The sequence below is a fragment of the Lissotriton vulgaris genome, chromosome 9 (genome assembly GCF_964263255.1).
Source record: "Lissotriton vulgaris chromosome 9, aLisVul1.2, whole genome shotgun sequence".
Lineage (NCBI taxonomy): Eukaryota > Metazoa > Chordata > Amphibia > Caudata > Salamandridae > Lissotriton > Lissotriton vulgaris.
In genome coordinates, this window is record NC_141697.1 from 1,041,322,200 (window position 1) to 1,041,344,705 (window position 22,506).

The window sequence follows — 22,506 nt, forward strand, 5'->3', positions numbered from 1 at the left end:
TGTCTTGGCGATTCTCCAGTTCTTCTCCAGGCACCTGCAGGTGCATCTTGCTTCCTGGAGATCGGTGGTGAACCTGGTGGCTTTTCTGGGGGGCTGTTTGTCGGCATTGCATAGGGGGTAAGCTTGTCTGAGCAGTTGGAGATCCAAGTGTGGAGTTCTCTGGCCGTGGCATTGGCGGAGGATGCTGGGGTGTGCTGGTCTCAGGTGAGAGTGGAGTTGAGGTGCTCGTCGGTCACCTTTCTCCAGTTCCTTCATGGTGGGCGTGGGGCTGGTTTGGGTGCCTTGGGTTTGTTAACGGTGAAGTGCATACAGTGGTGGTCATTCCATGGGGGTTGCATTGTGTGGCTGAAGTGGACGATGTTTTCTGTGGAAAAGATAAGTTAGAAGGTGTGTCCTGCTCCCTGGGTTGGTGTGGTGACGAGTTGGTTGAGTCTGATGTTGGTGAGGTTGTCCCGGAGGGTGGTGGAGTTGGGGTCGCTGGGGTTGTCGATGTGAAAGTTCAGGTCTCCGATGAGTATGTAGTTCATTGAGGCTATGGCATGAGGTGCGATGAGGTCAGTGATAGTGGCAGCGAAGGGGACCTGGGGGGTCTACAGAAGAGGGTTCCACAGAGCGTGGAGTAGGGGCTGGTGTGGATGAGGAAGTGCAGGTGTTTGGCAGAGGGGAAGGTTTCGCTGGCGGTGGGGAGGGTGGTCTTGTGGGTGATGGCAAGGCCCCCTCCTGGGTGATTGGCGGTCCTTCCTCTGGATCTTGTATCCTTCCGGGATGGGGGTGTTGATGTTGGGGCTGGAGGAGGCATTGGTCCAAGTCTCTGAAGAAGGCGATGTCTAGCGAGAGAGAGTTGAGTAGGTTCAAGATCTCCACTGCATGTTTGTGCACGGAGGGCGCGTTGAGCATGATGCATCTAAGGGCGTTGCTGATGTTGACTTTGGTGGTTCTCAGGCCGGGTTGGTGGTGAAGGTCTGGTGTCAGCGGAGGCAGTAGAACTGTCCATGGGTCATGTTTGGCGTGGCCTGTTAGTTGAATGCGTGGAGGGTGGCTGTGTTGTAGTGGTGGTTGGTACGAGATGCAGGGTCCCTGGAGCTGGGTGCAGTCGGGTCACGGACGGGTGCAGACGGGTTTGCCTTGGGCGCGCCAACAGCACGTCCGCGATGCGTCCGCGTAGCGGCCTCCATTAAGTAGAGGAGGGGGAGGGAAAGCGCAGGTGGCGGTCGGGAAGGTCCGAAGTGGTGATTGGGAGGTGGGTGTGGTCTAATGAGCGCCTGAAATAAGAGTAAGGGGGAGAGAGGCAAAATGAAATAAAACAATAAGCAAAAAACAAAGACTAAAGATAAAAAACAAGGCAATTAGGTAATGCAATGCAGTATTACAATAAGGACAGGCACAGAGAGCAGGTTGGGAGCGATCTGGAACCCTGCGCTACAAGGTCAGCGGAGGTGAGGGCCAGGCGGAGCTGCATAGAGGGAGAGCGGTTCCCAGGACAGAAGGTCAGGGCAGTTGTGTTGAACGGGACGCAATGAGGAAAGGTGACCATGAGGCGGTCTTGTACTGTTGGAAGCTGGAAAAGAAACTGCCAATGCACACAGGAAAAGTTGCCAGGATCTGGAAGGAGGCTGGAGGATATTTGGACTGGAAAGGCAAGCTTACAGCGTTGACCCCTATTTGGAACAATCACCTGCTCTGTGACGTTGCCACTTTAACAGGCATCTCCTGATGGGCGACAATAGGCACAGAACATTTGGGTGATGTGTGAAGGGACAGGTCCTGGATAAGGATTGAGGTCCTATGCCAGGAGAATGAATTGGCAGAAACTGAGTGTGTTCGATATCTGCTATTGGGCTATGTGTTGGGAGTGCGCATTTGGGAGTGTACCGACTTGGCTGATGCACTGTCCCTGGAAGACTACTTGCTCACTGTTTGAAATTGGGTTTCTGGTTGGCTATGGTATGCATCTAACCCAGGCAGAAACCACCAGGTTACACACACAAGATAACCCCGCATCATCCCCTTGGTAGCTTGGCAGAGCAGTCAAGCTTATCCCAGAGGCAATGTGTAAAGCATTTGCGCAACACACATTCACACCAGTGAAACTCTAGGCACAACACACACAAAGAGACTCCACACAAGGTTATATAAAAATATCCTTTGTATTGTTCATTAAACACTTTAGATCGAATTCACAAAAATCACCTTGCCAACTAGGCAATTGTCATGATGGCACATAGATAATAAACCACTCTGCCAACAAGACACCCATTACTGTGCATATAATGTCACTGCAAGGTAAGAATGACATATCCTCTGGACCCAAAAATGCAGCATGTAAAGGAACATAAATTGCTGTCCATGCCTGAGCACGCAAATCATCCCAACAATCTTCATCATTACGGCAGGGCATACAATGCAGCAGCCCAACGGAAACATGGGAATCACCACATATTACTATTGTAACCTTGGGCCCGGTGCTCATGGGCCCCTATGAAAGGTGATACGTTAATTTCCTGGGTGCCAAGTAATGCATGAGGTGCTGTGCGCCTACTCTAGGGAATACAGGAAATTCCTTTGGTAATCTTTGGAAGTTCCTTAACGCACAAAGCAGGGCCACCGTTGAGGTCCCACCCATAGCGCAGCTGGTAGGCAAAATGCACCAAAGTATGTCAAAAAGGCAGATGCCCGCGAGCATGCAGCACAGCTGCTACTCAAGCTCTACCCTCCTCAATGTGGGAAACAGGGGCTGGTTTACGTGGACACAATCTGGGGACCCACAGTTTCCCTTTTGACAGGTGACATTCACGGTGTCTCCCTGTGCGACTGATTGAGGGGGGAGGGCGGCGCTGGGAGGTTCCTTCGGCGTGCGGTGGGGCCCCTCCAAAGGGGGTTCCCACAGTGCAGTGGAAATATGGTACGGCTACGGTCCAGTATGCTTCGTAGCACATTTGGTGTCTCCTGCACTGGAATTTTTGGCAAACCCATATCAGGGCGGACTGCTTGATCTCGCCAGCGGTGAACCTTTCAGCAGGACAAAAAGCGCTCCCTTCCACTAGGCCCAAGAAAGGGTAGGAGCAACCCTCCATGTGCTCCTCTGCCTCTGAAAAGGTCACAGTGCTCAACATACGCTTCCTGGCACCAAATTGAAGGTAAGGTAAAGCATTCACAATGCGATAGACTTTCCAGAAGCAAGGGGCTTAACAGCACTCATTGGAGTGCACGGGGGAACCAAAGCAAGAGGGCAGGGAGTAGTCCAGCACACAGGGTCTTCTTGAAAACCAAGTGGTAGTCCTTCTCATAGCCTCACAGGGAAGCACAAGTAAGGGAGTCCAATGGCTGATCCTCTTGGTAGCATAATGGCTCCTCGTGACAATGTGCTGTTTGTTGAGCCAGCAGTGTCTGGTTACAAGTCCACACAGTGTCTCAAAATATGGGGTCACTCCACAAGTTTTTCTTGTAGGGACACTTCAAACACTTTCTAGAAGTGCACAACACCCCTATTCAAATCTCAAGCCCTGCCCTGAGACACACTACAGGGGGATGGAGACCGCATTGTGAAAATCAGGCACAGCCTTATACAGGTACAGGTACAACTCCTCCCACCACTCTAAATACCCACCGGGTGTTTGAGGTGCAAGGGGAACTCCTCCAACCACTCTAAATGCAGCCAAGGTCTATTCAGCCCAGAGCTGAGTCACACAGAAAAGGCAGGACACACCTCAACCCGCCCGCGTGACTGTCTAGAGTGAGTGCATATACCGGTTTCCTGTCAGTCTAAACCAGACAGTGAATACACAACCAGGCAGGGCACAAAGAGTGATAAGCACACAGAAATGCAGAGTTTTTAAAGTGGCATTTCTAAAATCGTAATAACAAATACACTTTCACCAATAAGCAGGATTTATGACAACTATTCAGAGAATCCCCAATGCAAACCTATGAGAGGGCAGCCTCACAGCAACGAGAAACCAAATAGGCTGTTTGTAACTACCAGGACATGTAACACAGCTAAGACACATGGCCTACATTGTACCTACACAGCACCCTGCTCAGAGGGCTAGCTGTGGCCTACCTTAGGTGTGACCTATATTTAGTAAAAGGGGAGTTTCAGGCATGGCAAAAACTTTAAATGCCACGTTACTGCTTCAGTAAACTGCACATGCAGGTCCTGCAGCAGCAGAGGCCTGAGACAGGCTTGAAAGGCTACTTCGGTGGGTGTCGCAAGCAGAGCTGCAGGCACACTTGTAGCATTTAATTTGCAGGCCATGGGTATTTGGAATACCACTGTACAAGGGACTTACAGGTAAATTAAATATGCCAAACAAGTGTAGACCAATTTTGCCAAGTTTACAAGAGAGCAAATGCACATTAGCATGATCGGCAGTGGTAAAGTGCCCAGAGTCATAAAACCAACAAAAACAGGTCAGAACAAATACAGGAGGAATGCAAAAGTTTGGGGATTACCCTACTAAAAGGGCCAGTTTCAACACTCACTGACCCCATTCTGGAGAAAGGGGTCCCTGCGATTTACGGGAAATTGATAAATAACTCCCCATACCTTCTGGGAGACAATGATGACTGGGCTGAGGCTCTCCAGGGCCCATGGGAAATAGCTATTTGAGCCTAGTTTCGACAAGTCCAAGTTAAAATACTGCATAGCTCATACTGCTCACACACTGTTTTACATAGGTTTGGTATGGCTTCCACATCGCAGTGCATCAGGGGTTGCGCCCAAGAGGGCACTTTCTTCCATATTTTGTGGGAGTGCCCAGTGATCCAGGTCTTCTGGCAGGGGTGACTAAGTTGATGTCCCAGATTGTGACCTTACAGGTGCCTCAATGGCAACTGGCTTTCACTAGCGGTGCAGGGGGAGGAGGGTTGGCCTCGTTATACAAATATTTGGCTGACAATGGCAGCCGGAGTGGCAAAACACAATGTCACAAGAAAATGGGTTGCGAGTCTCCCTCAGAGTGTTGCAGAATGGGAGCTGGACCTTGATTGGTGCCAGAGAGCGGATGAAGTGATCTATTGAGGCAGGGGATGCACCAGAAAGTGGGAAAAGGTAAGGCAAGCCTGGCGAGAGTTCCGGAGCACTGATATGGTGACAGCCTGAGGTAATAAAATGTGAGCTGTGCCATTTATTGGATCATGGATGCTGTCTGGCCTGGTATACCATAAGGCTGAAAAAGCGGCAGAAGGATTTAATGTTCAATGTTTGCTGCTCACTTTGGTGCATCAGTGCAATACCAGATGCTCTTGAATCCTGTAGTTCTCTCCTTCCTATATTGTAAGACAAGCATTTGTTCAATAAAGAGGTTTATTAAAAAAACACCAACTAGAATAAAGTTTTGATAACTAAATCGTCCTACAAGACGAATGAAATAGTAAGTAGCAGAACTTTTAACCGCAGTATGCAGCAGGCATCTCTCCCCTGAAAGGAACAAGCAAAAGGAGCCTGTCCTTCCTCTGGAATTACTGCTGCCACTTCTGCTTGGTGTGACGAGAAATGAGGGACCGCTCCTGACTTCAGAGTCATGCTCTGTGGTCTCAATTGTTTTCCAGGGAAGGCCGTCAGTTAACATGCACGATTGTGTGTTCACTGAGACAAAAATCCAATCCTGCAGAGGCCTACCGTGGCTTTACTAGCAGTACAACATAAGACAGTGACAAACCCTCTTCAGCACCATCCACGAAGCTTCTGCCCCAACAATAGCACAGCTCACAAACAATTGCCCCTTGAGACTTAAGTGAAATGTGACATAACATATAGAAGTCCCAGAAAATGCGCATGAACTCCTATCTTTATTTTCCTTTGTCAGCCTAATTCTGAAATCATGAGTAGGCTTTAGTAATGAACAAAAGTTGAGTTCTAATAAGCAAAAGCTTCCAGAGCTGCCATGGAGTGATAAAAACACTGACTAGAGAACAACAGCAAGAAAAAAAAACTCCACATATTTCAATGCATATTTTCAAGCAAGGTGCAAAGATGAATTTGTTTATCGTCAGGAAAATGTTTTGTTTCACAGGGGTTGGCAATTGATGTTTACATTGCATTGTTTGTAAGACAGTAACTGTTTCAAGTGGAAAAACAGAACTTCAAACAGCACTTTCAGGAGACCCACCCGCCTACATTGCTTTTTTCAAGGCCAGGGGGACAAATGTCAGCAATAATGGTTCTTTAGTTTAGCTCTACATAGCCAACAACAAGAACTGGCACTGAAGACCAATGTTCAGTAAAGTGCATTCTGGAACTAGATACATGTAGCCTTTTTAAAGAAAGAGGCTGCCTTTGTTTTTACTATGCAAATGTGATACACAACATCCAGCCAATGCGTTTTGTTCAGTTAAAACTTGAACTTCATCGGGGCTTTGGAATAGTATATCACCGGATTGTCCAGGTAACTTCAATAGGGTTCCTATGGAAAAAAATTGTTCTCAAAAGATTGCTCCTTCACGCCCAGAATGGGAAAATTTCAAAGGGACGGTACATCTTTCATGGCCCAATCATAAGGCCACAGGTTTGATGGCCCGTCAAATATGCAGTGAGTCTGCGGCAAGCTGTCACCTCGCCGACCAGGTAGAATGATGGGATTGGTTTATCAACAAGTTATAATGACATAGTAAGGAGCAGGAACATGTTAGCAGCTCATGCTGTAAAATCATGTGAATCCGACAGCACACCACTTCCAAGTCACTTTATCAGGAAAGGATTTACTGGTCCTCTTAATTTTAATTTTGAAAACATCTCTTCTTTGTCTGGAACATCCAGCAAACATGGTACTGCCATGGTGCTGGAAAACAAGCTTACACCAGCGCCGACGCTGATCTCCCATTCAGTTCACGCAATACTGGCACTAGTTCAGGTTTCCCAGGTGCCCGCAGCTCCGTTTGCATCATGTTGGTTGCGCCCTGAAGGTGTGACCCATATGCGGAGTCGTTCACTGAAAGGCGCATCGGAGCTGGTGTCCTCTGATCTAAACGTCTCTTTCAATACTATTATGTTTCTGTCTCTCTTGAAGTTTACATGAAGCTTCAAAGAACATGTAATCTTATTCATTGGACACACATGTCTAAACTGTGACTATTTGACATGAAGGAAAAACTACGAAGCATTCTGTGTTTTATCTTATGTATAATACCTTCAACAACCTACTTTTGGAGATTATCGTGTATGATGCAGCGGACTCTCATTGAGTAATGTGTTGTGTGAGTATGATTTTACTCAGTGTATGGTTTGGTCATTTGTATGTTTGTTGCGCCTGGGCACCATTTATATGTATAATCGTCTGTTGATGTGGAATTGTATTTATTGGAGTATTTATTAAATGTCTGTTAATTGTTTATTTGATATTTTGATTTTGTGAGAATGGGTACAATAAATGTGAGGTATTTGCCCTAATAACTTCGGGCATTAGCTGTATATTTGTCTTTGATTGCACGCTGCATTTTTGCCTTTGTGGGATGGGACTATGTAGTTCCCTTTTTCTTCATCCCTGACGTATAGCTCTTTTATAAATTACCTTCAGGCAGTGAGTTGTTCTTCATTGATAGGTATGCTGTTCCACTTGGCATTTGTAGTGAGATGACCTTTGGGTGACTTGATACTGATGGCTGTTTCTTTGTTCAGACATTAGGTTTATGCAGTGCATAACCTTATGACTTCCGGCTGGAGGTCCTGGGTAGGCCCTTTTGCTTTCCAGATTTTGGGTGTGTAATGTGTGTAAATTAGTGTGCTTATGGTGATGGCACGTTAATGATGGTGGCCTTTGGTGTTGGTGGATAGTTTAAGTCTCACACTTAAGGCATGTGTCACAGGTTCAGTTTCACTTTTCTTTGAACTGGGTGGATGATGCCATTGTAGCAAGGCCTTGGTACTTATATGTATATTTGGTTTTTAGATTTATATGTGCAGCGCATGGTCCTGAAGATGGTCCTATGGATTGTTTTAACCAACTAAGGACCGAAACGTCGACGCCTGGCAACGTTTTGATCATTTCTGTTTCATTATCTGAGTACTAAATGACTGTATAGTGATAAGTACTGTTTTGGACATGATATTTATTGTTTCATGTATATAGCAAAAGTTGCCTGATACTACTGAGAATTCTTTTGCCAACATAGTAGTATTTTTGTTGCCATATTTTAGATTTGTGTACGAAAGAAGATACAAGAAATATTTTGAGTAATAAAAAACAGTTTAAATCTGTTTTCCTTGCTCTTGTTTAACTATTGATCACTTCTGTGGCAATATTGTAAACCATTGAATATAGTTGAAATAATTCCTACAGGGACATCTGTTAAATTGTTATTGTTCCCCTGCCGAGGCATCTTTTCTGGGGCACCCTCTGGTGTGATTATTGGCCTTCGTGTTGTGCCACATCTTGAGTTGTATGTTCGAAATGTTTCCAATCGAGTCATTGTACAAATGACTCAGATGTTATTATTGTGCTACTTAGATTTGTTGCAATGTTCTTGCAACAGTCTAATGTATTTTTTTCATATTGCGCTGTTTCTGTATAACACAGTGGCTGAATGAAAGACTAGGCCCATTCTTCTACAGGAGCAATGTTTTATGGAGATGTTTGTATTGACTATATGTGCCTGCAGTGACATAAAACCCATATAAACTGTGAAAGAGCGAATTTGGTTTTTCCTTTGGAAATCGTAATTCATGCATTGACCTTTTATTAAAAAGATCCCTTGTTTTAATGAATAGGAAAATGTTTACATACGGAGGTCAATACATTTGCATATTTATCAAAGTGTGGAATAGTTTCTCCCTTTTTCATTCAGGAAATGCATGGCAAAAAGGAGCTAATCAATTAAATGGGATAGCAGTCACTTGGCAATTAAGAACATTTGAGCTTATCAGATGTTTCAACCATAAAGCCTGTAAGAAATTGGGTTACTGGTTTTCGGGGGGTGAAACCATGCCCAAATAGAAACCACGATTCTTGTCAGGGTGAAGTCAAAAGCAAACTCCAAATGAACCTGTCCTCAACCCTCTAATAGCTTGGCACAGCACAGTCAGGCTGAACTCTGAGGCATTGTATAAAGGATTTATGAAACACTTTAACAGTAATAAAATCAAAACACCAATAAAAAGGATGCCACACAAAATTAGAAACATACAGTAGATTTAAATAAATAAAACTAGACCAAAATGACAAAAATGCAATCAGTACATCCAAAGATATGCATTTTCTAAAGGTTTAAGTGAAAATATTGACAAAAAGCCCAAAGTGCCATTCGCGGCTAGCTAGTCGTGTGAGACTGGGAGAAAGTCACAAGTTAAGGCCAACCACAATGCAGTGCGAGTCAGATACAGTGGCCAGGTTAGTCCTGTTGAAAAGTTACCATCTCAGGCCAGTGCAAAAAGTCCCATTTTTGGTGGAGGGGGCCGTGAGGAGCAGGGAAGCATTGCAGACGGTTGTTAATGTAGCGATAAGAGTAGACTTGGCATTATGGATAGTCGTCACCGCTATAGCACGAAGATCCTGTTGTTGCTGCAAGGGGGCTGGCTAGCGCTTTGCTGTGACGCTCCCAGCAAGCAGTCATTGCTGTAGCGCAAAGAGTCAGGTTGACAGAACTTTATGCTGGTGGGCTGTGCGAGCGGCAAGGTTTTGGCACCAACGGAACGGTTTGCAGTTCGGAAGAGCCCAAAAACTTCAATTTAGCCTCTCTGAGGCCATACCATGGCTCTAGGTCCTGAGAGGCACTACTTGGGTGTCAGGGCATGCTCCAGCTGGATCTGGGTTCAGGTGGTTGTGAGACAGTTTTGTCCCTGAGGCACTGAACAGTAGGCAAGCACACTAGTCCTTGGAGCCACTCTTGGGCTCAGGGGCAGATCCAAATCCCTCTTACTCAGGCATGAGGGAAGCAGGGAACAGCAGTCTAGCAAGGCAGTAGTCCAACAGGTCAGCAGAAAGACAGTCCTTTCAGCAGCACAGCAGTCCTTCTTCCTAGCAGAGTGTCCACATGTCTAAAAGTGTAATGAAGAGTTTGTCTGAAGTCCAATATTCATACCTGGTTCTCCCTTTGAAGTGCGAAAAGCTTCTAGAGTTTTCCCTGTGAAGTCCACAGGCTTCCTGCCTTCTATTCCCTGGCTCCAGACTAACTACAGGGGGTATGCAGCCCTTTGTTTGGAAACAGGACACAACCTATCCAGGTGTAAGTAGGGCTGTACCCCTGCTCTCCCCTGCCATCCAGCCAGTAATGGCCCATCCAGGTACACCTAAGCTCTCTATTGTGTGTGGCTGTCTAGGAGGGATACACAAATATCAACTTTAAGCTACACCCAGTCATGTGACCAAGAAACAGGCTGCAAGCAATTAACGGCTAAGGCAGGAAACACGAAAAACAAGGGAGTGACTGGAAGCGTATCTAAGGTCCAGAATGCATGCTTCCTGGATACATGTCTATGTGATAAGTGTGCAGTTCATATAGAATTTAGAAGGGAAAAAGAAAGACAGGTCCGAGGGATCTGAATAATCAGAAGCAAGGGCTCTCACACCCCAGCTTAATAAACAATGTATAGGTTTATTTTAGTCATTTTTAGCTCACCCGATCACCAATCTACATACACTGCACCTCCACACATGTTTCATCATAGTTTACAAAACCTTTAAAAGATCCCTGGCAAAGAATACCCTGAGGGCGCTGTGGGCACTACAGCACCAGCTCAACTAGGAGCTGCCAGATGAACAATGGCACCCAATTGGATGTGTGAGGGCTCCTGCTTCTGATTAATCAGATCCCTCTGACCCGTCTTTCTTTTCCTCCTTAATTCTATAGGAACTGCATACTTATAGCCTATACAATTAGGGCAGGAAAATGTTTTTCTAAAAGTGGCATTTTAAGAATTGTAATTTAAATTCTGACTTCACCATGAGAGAGGATTTTTCTTTACTATTTCAAAGACAACACATGAACTGGTAACCTGCTCTTATTTGGAAATGACATCTTATTAAATATAATACATTAACTTCAATTTTATGATGGGAAAGGTAGCCCTTGCGAAGGAGAAAAATGAATGTTAAGATTTGTCACTACCAAGACATAAAATTAAAGTATGTGTTCTTTTTATATACATTGCACCCTGCCCTCTGGGCTGTCCAGGGCCTACCCTAGGGGTGAAATATGTATTAAAAAGGAAGGCTTGGCCCTGGCAAATGGTCTCTTTGGAGAGGTTGCAATGGCATTTTGAAACTGCACACACGGGCTGCAATGGCCGACCGGAGACATTTTTAAAGATCTACCTAAGTGTGTGGCACAATAAGTGCTACAGGCCCACTAGTAGTATTGGGTACCACTTTATGAGGGACTAAATAGTAAATTAGACATGCCAATTGGGTATAAGCCAATTATTACATGTTTAAAAGAAAAGGGTTGAATGGGAAATTCAGCTTGGATGTATATGTAACACCTAGGGAGAGAGACTGAAAAGGGCCCGACCAGCCTCTGAAGTAACAATACAACACCACAATTGGTGTGGTGTCCTCATGATAAGATCGTCTGGGGGAAATACCACTCTAATGATCCTATTTGGAATCTGCTGGTGTGTCTCCTACTACCCCTGGAAGTTTCAAGATTTGGACGAAGTGGGCTGACTCACATAATGTGACATGCTTCATCATAGACCACCTCATCCCACGCTGGTAGGATGGTACAACCAGGGAAGACTCAACCTCAGGCTGGGCTATTCAGAGGGAGTTCTTAGATATTTTTTTTCTGGATAAACTTGGGTCCAATTATTTGACTAAAATACTTCAGGGTATACCACAAAAGTATCAGACACACCAGCAGATTCCAAACAGATTCATTAGACTAGCTACTGGTATTTCCCCCAGATGCTCTTATCATAAGGACAACACGCCTGGGAACATCACAAAGTCATAATTTATTTATGTAACCATTACACATGGTTACAAAAAAGTATCTGGCTTAGTCAAGAGAAAATCATTTGCTAGTTATAACTATATCACACTAAATGCAAATGTTATGCAAGTTATTGCATGTGATCATTTGATAAGATTTAGGCACAGGGCTATTTTTTCTTTTTGCAGAAGGCCATCGAGGGCACTATTTTGAATAGATGTTTGTGAAATCTTGTGAACATCTTCGGTTCAGTTTATGAATCTCCGCCTGCACTGCATGGTGTCAGTTTAAGAAATTGAGTCAGAGAGCTGGAGTGTCTGTCCTCTGAAAATCACATCATATTGAAAGTGTTTGCATTAGCTTATATCAGCCTGTACCTTCTTAGTGTCCTTCTTATGCATTCTTACTGGATACTACTTGGCACCATACTCTATTTGAGGGGTGCAAGAGGGCAGCAACCAGAACCTTCACTTCCAGAAGAAGCAGGGTTGGCTTAAAAAGCAGGTCAAGGCGTCTTCCAGCCACCTTTCATCACCAAGGAGTCACTGCATCATTGGGCACAGTGTGTTATTTAATCCTTCCACCTCCCAGTCACCTCAGCCACAATCTGATATTCTACTTGGATATGAAGACATCAAATCAGGTAACTATTATTGGAGTCACTGTATACCTTAGGCATGTTTGTGATAACTAGTTTGTTAAACAGCAATGCTCAGATTAAGAGTAAACTTTTGTCCTCAATCGGTATAAGGATAGCCAAGCCTCCTTTTCACCCACCCTGTGACAGTTTGTAGTTGTACGAAATAATCATTGCCATTCATAGAAGACTATCAACAATGGTGGAACACAGTTACCAATACATAAGTGAGAGATGCCTGAATCAATATTTCCACACATATTCCATTACAGAAGTAAGAGAGGGAAAAAGATACGGAGAACAGTGAAAAAACTGAAAAGGGTGCTAGTAAGTCACAGATTCTGTGTATCACATGCCACCACTACCACAAACTCCAGCACACCCATCACCTCCAAAATTAATATTGACAGGTGCTATGCCCTAATACTATCAATTGCAGAAGGAGTACAAACGCTGCATGCTGATCTAGGGGCCAGTCTTTTGAGTTTCTTTCTGCAAAGGGAGACGATCAGGAATACACTATCCCTCCCAGGAGTAAACCTGCTGCAACACTGAAGGTCAGACTAGAGTCTCAGAAGTGTACAGTTGAAACAGTAACTATTATCTTCCTTAAGGGAAGCAATTTATTTATTTATGTTGTCCACTGTAAGGCCACAAATTCTCCAGTTAAGATCCCTAATGGTGCAACACAAATTCTGTGAGAAATAAATGGGTGAAATCTACACACATCGCTGGTCTTGGCCGAACTAGTAGCCAAAATTAGTCCCGGCAACAAGGTTTAAACAAGGACTACATTGCACTAAGCAAATTAGCATAATGAGCAAACTGGACTCTCTCTCAGGATCTTTGTGCCTCCTCCCCGGTAGAAACATAAAAAAGGCTCAAATGTTTCATTTTACCGCTCAATTTTTCAAATGCATTGGCTAAAAGACGTTTTACTTATGGGTGGTTCTGAATGAAAGTTGCATATAAAATAAACCTTCTTTTGTTAGAGTGCTCAAAAGCATTATTTCTTCAAAAAAGAAATGTGGCCAATATAAAACTGAAAATGATGTGCTGATAACACAATTCTGATTCAAATTCCTGCTCCAAAGGCAATGGCATTGGTTTTAAACCTTTGGTCAGGACACAATTCCTGCGAAAACTCTATCCAAATTCCCTATATTGTTAGTCCAATAACATTACATTTGCATCGATGCCAAGTGCCTCACTCAAGAAACGCCAGCCTGTCTGGAGTGATCACACAATGAACAACATTGAAGTTGTTGAGCATGAAACAGTAAGGTAGGTCATGATGCTAGGTGACTGCTCAGTGCGCAGAGAGGGTTTTTCAGGGTGGTAGGAAGGGGGTAGACTAGTTATTGCACAACCGAACCTTGTGAAAGCACAAATTTCCAAAACGTTTGAAATTAGGAGTTGCATGATAATTTTAGCACGTTCACATTTTCCCTAATTGATTCCGGTACGTCAAACCTTCCAAACATATTGAGGGTACAAATACTCATAAAAATGCACAATAATCAACACTGTGTGGCTTAAATTCAGATTCTTCATGTTGTCCCTCATTACCAAGTTGAAAATGTTGAATGGGAGACATTTATCACACCCGGATGTAATACAATTTACCAGATCTGGCAAATATCCCACCCGGAGCATCTTATTCTGCTCAACTTGTAGTGATGGCTAAGCTGATGAAATGCTTATGGGGCAGGTGTGGAGCACCTTGTAGGTCTGAAACTAAGCGCCAACTAAAAACAAGTTATAAAAGATGTACTAAGAAAATAGGATTTATCCAGCATGAGTGCAGAGCAAATCAAATATTCTGACCTGAGAAAAAAGAGTGTCATCTAAATTTTCAGGACTAATACCAGATAGTTGAGGTTTAGAACATACTTACTTGTACAACATTACTCTTAAAATGTGTCTGCTTTTTCTTCTCTGGGATGGGAAGAAACCTCCATATTACGCTGTTTTCACATTCACTTTGTTTCTGGTAATTCCTGGGATCGTCTGATGATTTAAAAAAATATATAAACTGAAATAAGTATCAAACATTTTAATTGAAACATACATTTCAACAAATCAAGAAGACTAATATGTTTTTTATTAGGAATGCATACAAATTATTTGGGCCTCATTACAAGTTCAGGGGACACAATTTTGAGCTTTGCGTTTTCCCCTGAAAGAATCCATCAGGTCCAACCTGACAAAGTTAGGTGTAGAGAAAACACAAGACGTGGAATTGAGGGTATTAAATAATAGTCCTGTGTGTTATGCCTCATATTCAATTTGAATACTCAGAGTAGGAGGCATTTACCAACCTGGAAAATTACTCTCCACAGTACCATCACTTAGCTGGTCTGGTAAAAACCTAATCTGTCCAACTTGTAATAGAGGCCATTATCGAGGTACAGAGAGCTTGGAAATCTACTAAGGATGGCTTTGCTGAAGTCCATATCCCAGTATTAAATGTTTGATGTCTGCATTTTATAACTGGTGCAGCTTATCGGAGATGTGCAGCAGTGTTTTAAATAACCCTGGGTGATTGACTATGCTACGCTCGCGTAGTAGGCGCAACTACGCGCTACGTGAATTGCACATAGCACAGTGCAAAAACGCATAGCGTAGCGGGCATTTCTGGCTTGCTCGCGGTCCTCAACGTCAAGCTGGTGACCGCGAGCGAGCAAAATAACATCCCAACAAAACTTTTTCCTTGTTCGCGATCAGCAACATGAAGTTGCTGATCTCGAGCGTGGAAAATAAACCTTCCAGCGAGATTCTCATTGAGGGGAGGTCAGGTTTCTCATTGCGAGTGGTCGCGTATGCTACCAGTCCACGTTGAGAAAGCTGCACCTCGAGAACAAATTTACTGGAGCGGCAGAAAACGACCACTTGCACTGTGCAAGATGCAGTTTGCAATGATTGCACAGTGTGGAAAAGCATCCGGCACTGTGCAATCAGTGCGAACAGCATTTTGCACAGTGCACTACACAGTTCGCGTAGTGCAAAGTGCACTTCGTGTAACACTACTACGCAAACTACACCCAGGGTTAGTTTTAAACTGACTTTATATGTTATGATTCTTAGTGAGGAGTACTGTCGTTGAAGTTGCTTGGCTGCTAGCGTCCAAACTGTTTTTGAGCAGCCTCTGTTTCTGTAAAAGCTGATCTCTAGTCGGAAAACTGATGGGATTTTGCTTGTAACCGAGATTCAATTACCTCATTCCATGCACATAGTATGTGTGCCACTCTTTTTCGGAAAGGAAATTATATGGGATCTGAAGTCAAATATTATGAGGCAGCACCTTACCATGAAGTACCAAACTGATAACATTACTATACTATCATCAGCCTTCATGAGGTGTTACATTCAGTTTCTAGTCATTTGAAAGCTACTGTGGCAGGTTCCCCTCACTAACTCCACATTACACTTCACGGAAATTATCTACCTAAAGGATAAACAGACATTGGTAGCCCCAGATTGCTCTAAATTCTTATATAAGGCTGATTGCCAGACCTGGAAGGCAAGTTCGCTTAAATGAAGTCAACAATAAACCTTTACTGGATTAAAGAACAGAACCAGAGTAAATTCAAATGCTTATGTTTGATCCATAATTGGATCATTGGACTGACCCACAGTTATTTCTTGAAACAAGTGAACATTGAGATCATACAATATTTTACAGCATCTTTCTTTTAACAATAGTCATGTATCAGGGACACACATCTATTACTGAAAGGGGTCCACTTTAGGAAAATATAATCCAAATGACCCTAGACTTATGAAATCTACCCCCAAATGTATATCAATGTTGAAAACCATTTCTGTAAGTAATTCTGGTTTGATCCTGGGCCTGTTGCAAACAGGACGCACAACACTAAAGCCATCTTTGTACTCTGCACTATAAAAGTATCATTATTATTTTCATAATCATCACCCTTTGAATGGACTATACATTTTTTAGATTTGAAATCACTACAATTCCCATGACCAATACATTGCTATTTGCATTTCCCAATTTTAATCTTTGTGCCTACATATCTGTAAAGTGTCAACTTTACAGATAGTAGCAGTGGTTGTAATTAATTACAAATCCAAACTAGTACTATGGCTGTAATAGTGAATATGCAAACAATAGTAATACTTAATGCACGGAAGTAGGCGTTACATCAGAGAACACCTAACTGCCAGTAGGGTGCATCTTGTATGAGGTGGATTGGCTCACTCGACAAAACTGGAATATAATCTGGAGGACACCAAAGAAGTGCATACATGCAATAGTAAAGTTAAGTATAGCGTGAACAGTTCATAATTAGTGAAGCCGAGGCAGATTTCCAATTTATTAAAATTTCGTAGTATAGAGCTAGTTTATAAATTTTTTCTACAATGGTTTATATTTCCATTTCCACAAGTCTTACTGTTTGCTTCAGAAACATAGCATATGCAATGAAGTACTTTTAATGACAGAACCAGCAGTATTACAGAAAGCTACCAAATATTGGTACATTAATTGTCAAAGACCACCATGGTGGGTTTGTTTACAGCCAACATATGTTTCGTCACTTAGACTTTTTAAGTTTGTAAAATATGTATGCACGTATTATGATAAACACAATTTTGTGGATGAGGCAAAAAAAGGTGGGGGTGAAACGCAGGCAATGCATTGTGTTAATTGCTGGATTGTGGCAATCATGTAGAAAACAAGCATTTACAATGCAATGGTCTCTGCATTGTTAAAGTTAGAGCTATTGGCATTGCTCATGACATTATTTTTATTTATAATTTTGTTTTTAAAACAAATAAATGGCATTGTCATTTACAATGGCAATAGCTTAATCACTCGCAAATGCGAGACCTATTGCATTTGCACCCACACAGAGCCACACACACACAGAGCCACCCACACACACATACAGAGCCACCCACACAGAGTCATTCACATAGAGCCACCCACACACACACAGAGCCACCTACACACACACAGAGCCACCCAAACACACACAGAGCCACCCACACACACACCCACACACAGAGCCACCCACACACAGAGCCACCCACACATAGAGCCACCTACAAAACAAGCATTTGCAATGCAATAGGGCTCGCATTAGTAAAGTTAGAGGTATTAGTATTGTAAATGACTTATTTTTTATTTATGTTTTTGTTTTGAAAATAGCGAAATGAATAGAGAGTCAAAACATCCCTTAAAGGGGAGTGCATGCCTGTGTACATCCCCCAAAAAGAGAAGGAGAACCAACTCTCCTTAAAGGGAAAGAGATCTACAACACAAGAGAAATGCAAATGTTTTATATTTTCAATTATCCACATCATATTTTTAAATTGAAGACCTGCCAAATAGAAAGCAATTCAAAGCCCCCTAAATTAAAGGAAACCTGTGGAACCAACGTAAAGTTAGGAATGTACTAAGACAGCCTTTAGGGTTGGGCTTTTAGCACGTCATGTGCATACAACACAAAGAGAGCGGAAGGACTCCCGATGGGCGTAATCATTGGTCTCTTAAAGGAGGATATTACTCCCAAATGCATCACAGAAAACAAAACAGTGATGAAAGAATAGAGAAAATGGAGGCTCAAGTTTAGCTTAAACAAAACCAAAAAGAATCTGAAAAAGAAAAAGATAAAGTTTGTATAAACACGAGTGCTTACTGAGAACAAGTTCTGGCGTCCCGCGAGTACTGCGTGGGGCGGCAGGCACCCTGTCAAAGTGAAAGTGCGCTGCAAATACAAACAAGCCATAGTTGCAGCTTATTTATGTTATGCAACTAATAACCATTGACAAAGCCAAAAGTCCTTTCTTGCTGTAGGTATGTTACTTGTTGTCTCACATATCTGGATGCAATGACAGAAACAGCAAAATACAAGTCGGGCGGCACACTGCTAAACACCGATTTTTAGCGTAAGTTTGTTAAAGCCACGCCCTAATTACACTGACCGCGACCATTTGAGAGACCCCCCCCAGTTTTTTCATCCCACTTAAAGCCCTGGCCTTAGGAAGGATTGATCAACAACTCCCTATTTGATCTGCCCCTTCGTAGATTTCCACGTCTGTCAGCAGTACAAGTCTGTCAACCTAAACAAAAGCTGGGCAAAAAGCCTAAAGTAATTAGGGAGCTTTTGGAATCCAGGAATACATATTATTTCGAAAAATGCACCATGGCCTGACGAATTCACTAAATTCGCCCCCCCTACCTAGAACTGAAGCCCCGTTCAATTTGTAGCCAGCAGCCACACAGTAGTCTCCAGGGTGGTCGTGGCGGCTCCTTCAGCTCCGTTCCCAGGACCCCCATGCCTCGACCCTGTACCTGGATAGTACAGAAAGGCAGCGCCGAGCAGCGCAGGCCGCCATGATCCACTAACTGTCCCGATCATGCGCGAAAACTGGAACTACACTCATCATAGACATGGATGAAAGCCTGGATACAAAACGTGAATAATGACCGCAACGACAATGTCGAAAAAAATATGTTGTGACTACAGTTGAAAACTGGCTTGAAACTACACACATTCCTGAAAATCTGTTTGCAGCATCTGCACACAACAGATCGTGGATCCTGAAAGACACGGAAAGCGGGAGGGGGGCGAGAAGAAAGACATGGACAGCGGGAGGGAGGATGGACGGACAGCGGGAGAGGGGCAGAATACAACAACACGGGATGTGGATATTGACTCTAAAGTCATCTATAAAACAGCCAGGAAATCTTATCACAGCTCCATCAAAGTTGCTAAAACCAACTACTTCACTTCCCAAATTGAAGCAGCCAATAATAAACAAAGAAATTTTTAAAATCATTAATACCTTCACGAAACCTAAAATAGCAACCCAAGAAATTCCTCCGTCCCAAACTCTGTGTGACAGTATAGCCAATTATTTCACACAAAAAGTAGACACGCTTATCAAAGATTTCCCTCACCCTTCAATAGTAGAACCAGACATTGAGACGGTTTCTAACTCTCAGCACCCCAGATGGGAAAAATTCAATCACATTAGTCTTGAAGACTCACTACGGGGAATCTCTGTACTTAAATCAGGTTCCCCTTCTGACCCCTGTCACCCTACTTTTCTTAAATCCATAATACAGGAGGTTAATCCCTACATCAATGCTATCATCAATTCCTCTTTTCAATCAGGGGAGATCTCTTCCCAGTGGAAGGTAGCAACAGTGAAACCTTTACAGAAAAAGACACTACAAGACCCCACCATCTTATCCAATCTACGCCTCATTTCTCTTCTACTTGCCATCTGCAAAATCACGGAAACTTTTGCCAACAAACAACTGATGGCATTCCTTGAAGATAACGACATTCTCCATCCCTGACAAGCAGGTTTCAGGACTCACCACTCTACTGAATCGGCACTCTTATCATCTACCGAAACCATACGTGCTGCTTTGGATCAGGGCAAACTGGCTGTCCTGATCCTATTAGATCTCTCTGCAGCATTCGACACAGTATCCCATGCTATCCTTTTACATCGCCTTACCAATGCTGGCATAGCAGGAACCGTGTTCGAATGGTTTAAAAATTACCTTGCTCACAGGCGTCAGATCGTCAGGCTGGGCGAATATTCTTCAGAAGAAAAAATGATTAAAACAGGAGTTCCTCAGGGCTCTAGTCTAAGCCCTACCCTGTTTAATCTTTACATGGTCCCCCTACTAAAATTAATTACATCTTTCAACATAAGTACTGTCGCTTATGCGGACGACACCCAGCTTGTTCTGACTCTCGACAAAAATCATTCCAACGCAGAGCAAGTACTCAAAGACTGCCTGTCAGCAACCTTCAAATGGATGTCTCTTAACCATCTAAAATGTAATACATCTAAGACTGAGATCATTCCCTTTGGCCCCAATAATTCCTTTTCTCCCCAAGATTGGTGGCCCGGTAAAGCTGAACCCCCCCCTAATACAATCGATGCTGCCCGAAATCTTGGCATAAAATTTAACAATCAGCAGGCCAAGGAAGTATCAGGAACATGCTTCGGTATCATTAGAAGCCTGAGAAAATTCTTTGACTTTCTCCCTCTGAGTGCCAGACGTACGGTAGCTGTAGCTCTCATAATATCAAGGTTGGACTATTGCAACAGCCTCTATGCAGGACTCAATAAATCTGCTCTGCATAAGCTTCAAATGGTCCAATATGCAGCTGCCAAACTGGTCCTCAGATTGCCTAGGAAATCCTCAGCCTCTGCAGCCCTGAACACACTGCATTGGCTTCCAATACATAAGCGCATATTGTTCAAAGTCCTCACCATCACCTACAGAGCCTTTTACCACCATGGCCCACTCTATCTGCGCAAATACTTTAGACAATACCAACCATTACGATCTCTTAGGTCCTCTACTGTGAACCTGTTGCACGTTCCCAGGTTCAAAATGATAACAAGAGGAGGTAAATCCATTGCGGTCATTGGAGCGAAAGCTTGGCACCTCCTTGTCTGCGTCAAGCCACTACCGAACTTAAATTCAGAAAGCTTTTAAAAACTTGGATTTACTCCCTGCCCAACTCTGAATTATTATTATTATTATTATTTATTTTTATAGAGCGCGTAGTCACCCGGAGGTATCCCAGCGCTAAAAGATCCTATCTCTTCAGGTCAGTGGGATAAGGGGAAAGGGGGGAGGGGAGGAAAGAGTGAGGGGGGGGACAGAAGATCGGGGTTCCGGACAAGCATGATTTATTAGGGGAAAAGGTGGGTTTTAAGCCGCTTCCTGAAGCGAAGGTATTGTGGTTCGAGTCTCAGGTCGCGGGGGAGTGAGTTCCAAAGACGTGCGGTGTGGACTGAGAAACGTCTTCCTCCTGAGCGGACTTTCTTAAATCTGGGGATAGTGATGAAATTTTCCATGTCCGAGCGGAGGGGTCTTAGGGATTTGTAGGGTTTGATGAGTTTCCTGAGAACAGGGGGGCCTTGATTTTGTAGCAGTTTGTGGGCTAGGCACAAGGCCTTGAATTTGACCCGCTCCCTTATAGGAAGACAGTGGAGGAGTTTTAGTGCGGGTTTGGACGAAGCTCTGGCAGGGGTATTTGTGAGGATCCGGGCCGCGATGTTCTGAATTCTCTGAAGCTTGTTCACCGTCGCTTCGGGGGCGCCCAGGTAGATCACATTGCTGTAATCAAGCCTCGAGAGTACTAGGCCTTGAATTAACAGTTTTTGGGAGTTGGGGGGCAAGAGGGGCAGGATTTTCCTCAGCGATTTCAAGAGCCCGAAGCAGATCCCGGCTACTTTCTTCGCCTGCACGGTGAACGAAGGATCGGTGTCGAGCCACACACCCAAGCTTTTTACTTCTTTTTTTGGATCGGGGGGGGGACCCAGACAGGCTGGCCAGATGTTCGGGGAGAGTGCGAGTCCTTTCTGGCCGAGGAGCAGAACCTCAGTTTTCGTCCCGTTTAGTTTTAAGACTGAACTATTCATCCAGCGTTGGACCTGCGTAAGGCAGTTAAATAAATCTGCTGGTTGTTGTCTGGGGTGGGATAGTGATACAACTAGTTGCGTGTCGTCAGCGTAGAATGCATGAGGCTCCTAGGATACGCTGCGTAGCCAGGTAGTAGTTTTTATTTCCACCTCTCACTTAGCCTTTCTGTCTTTAAGGAATTTGGGGCCCGATGTAGGTAGCTCTTTACCGATCGGAATCGGCCGAAAATACCGATTTTCGGCCGTTTCCGATCGGTAAAGGGCTATGGAGATGTAGGGGCACATATTCGGAAATTTTACCGAATCGTTATTATTACCGAATCGGTAATAAGTACCGAATTGGTAATAATTACCGAATCAGCAATATTTACAGATTCGGTAATATTTACCGATTCGGTAAAATTACCGAAAATGCTATGTGGGTAGCCAATTTTCCATTGGCACATGGCTTACAGAATCAGTATTTTACCATGGAATACAAATCCATGGTAAAATACCGATTCCTGTGTACATGCACATCTGTGCATGTACACATGTGCCATGTGACAGACAGACGTGCCCTTAGGGCATGTCTG

The 22,506-nt window shown here is 43.8% G+C and overlaps 1 long non-coding RNA gene across 1 annotated transcript in view; it reads right to left on the bottom strand.

The window, feature by feature from the left end:
- Positions 1-14,403: 14,403 nt before the first annotated feature.
- Positions 14,404-22,506, bottom strand: part of LOC147692761 (uncharacterized) — a 794,352-nt gene continuing 786,249 nt past the window's right edge. Inside the window, exon 3 of the long non-coding RNA XR_015299843.1 lies at positions 14,404-14,512. This is a non-coding gene — a long non-coding RNA (uncharacterized LOC147692761). The remainder of the gene's footprint in view (positions 14,513-22,506) is intronic.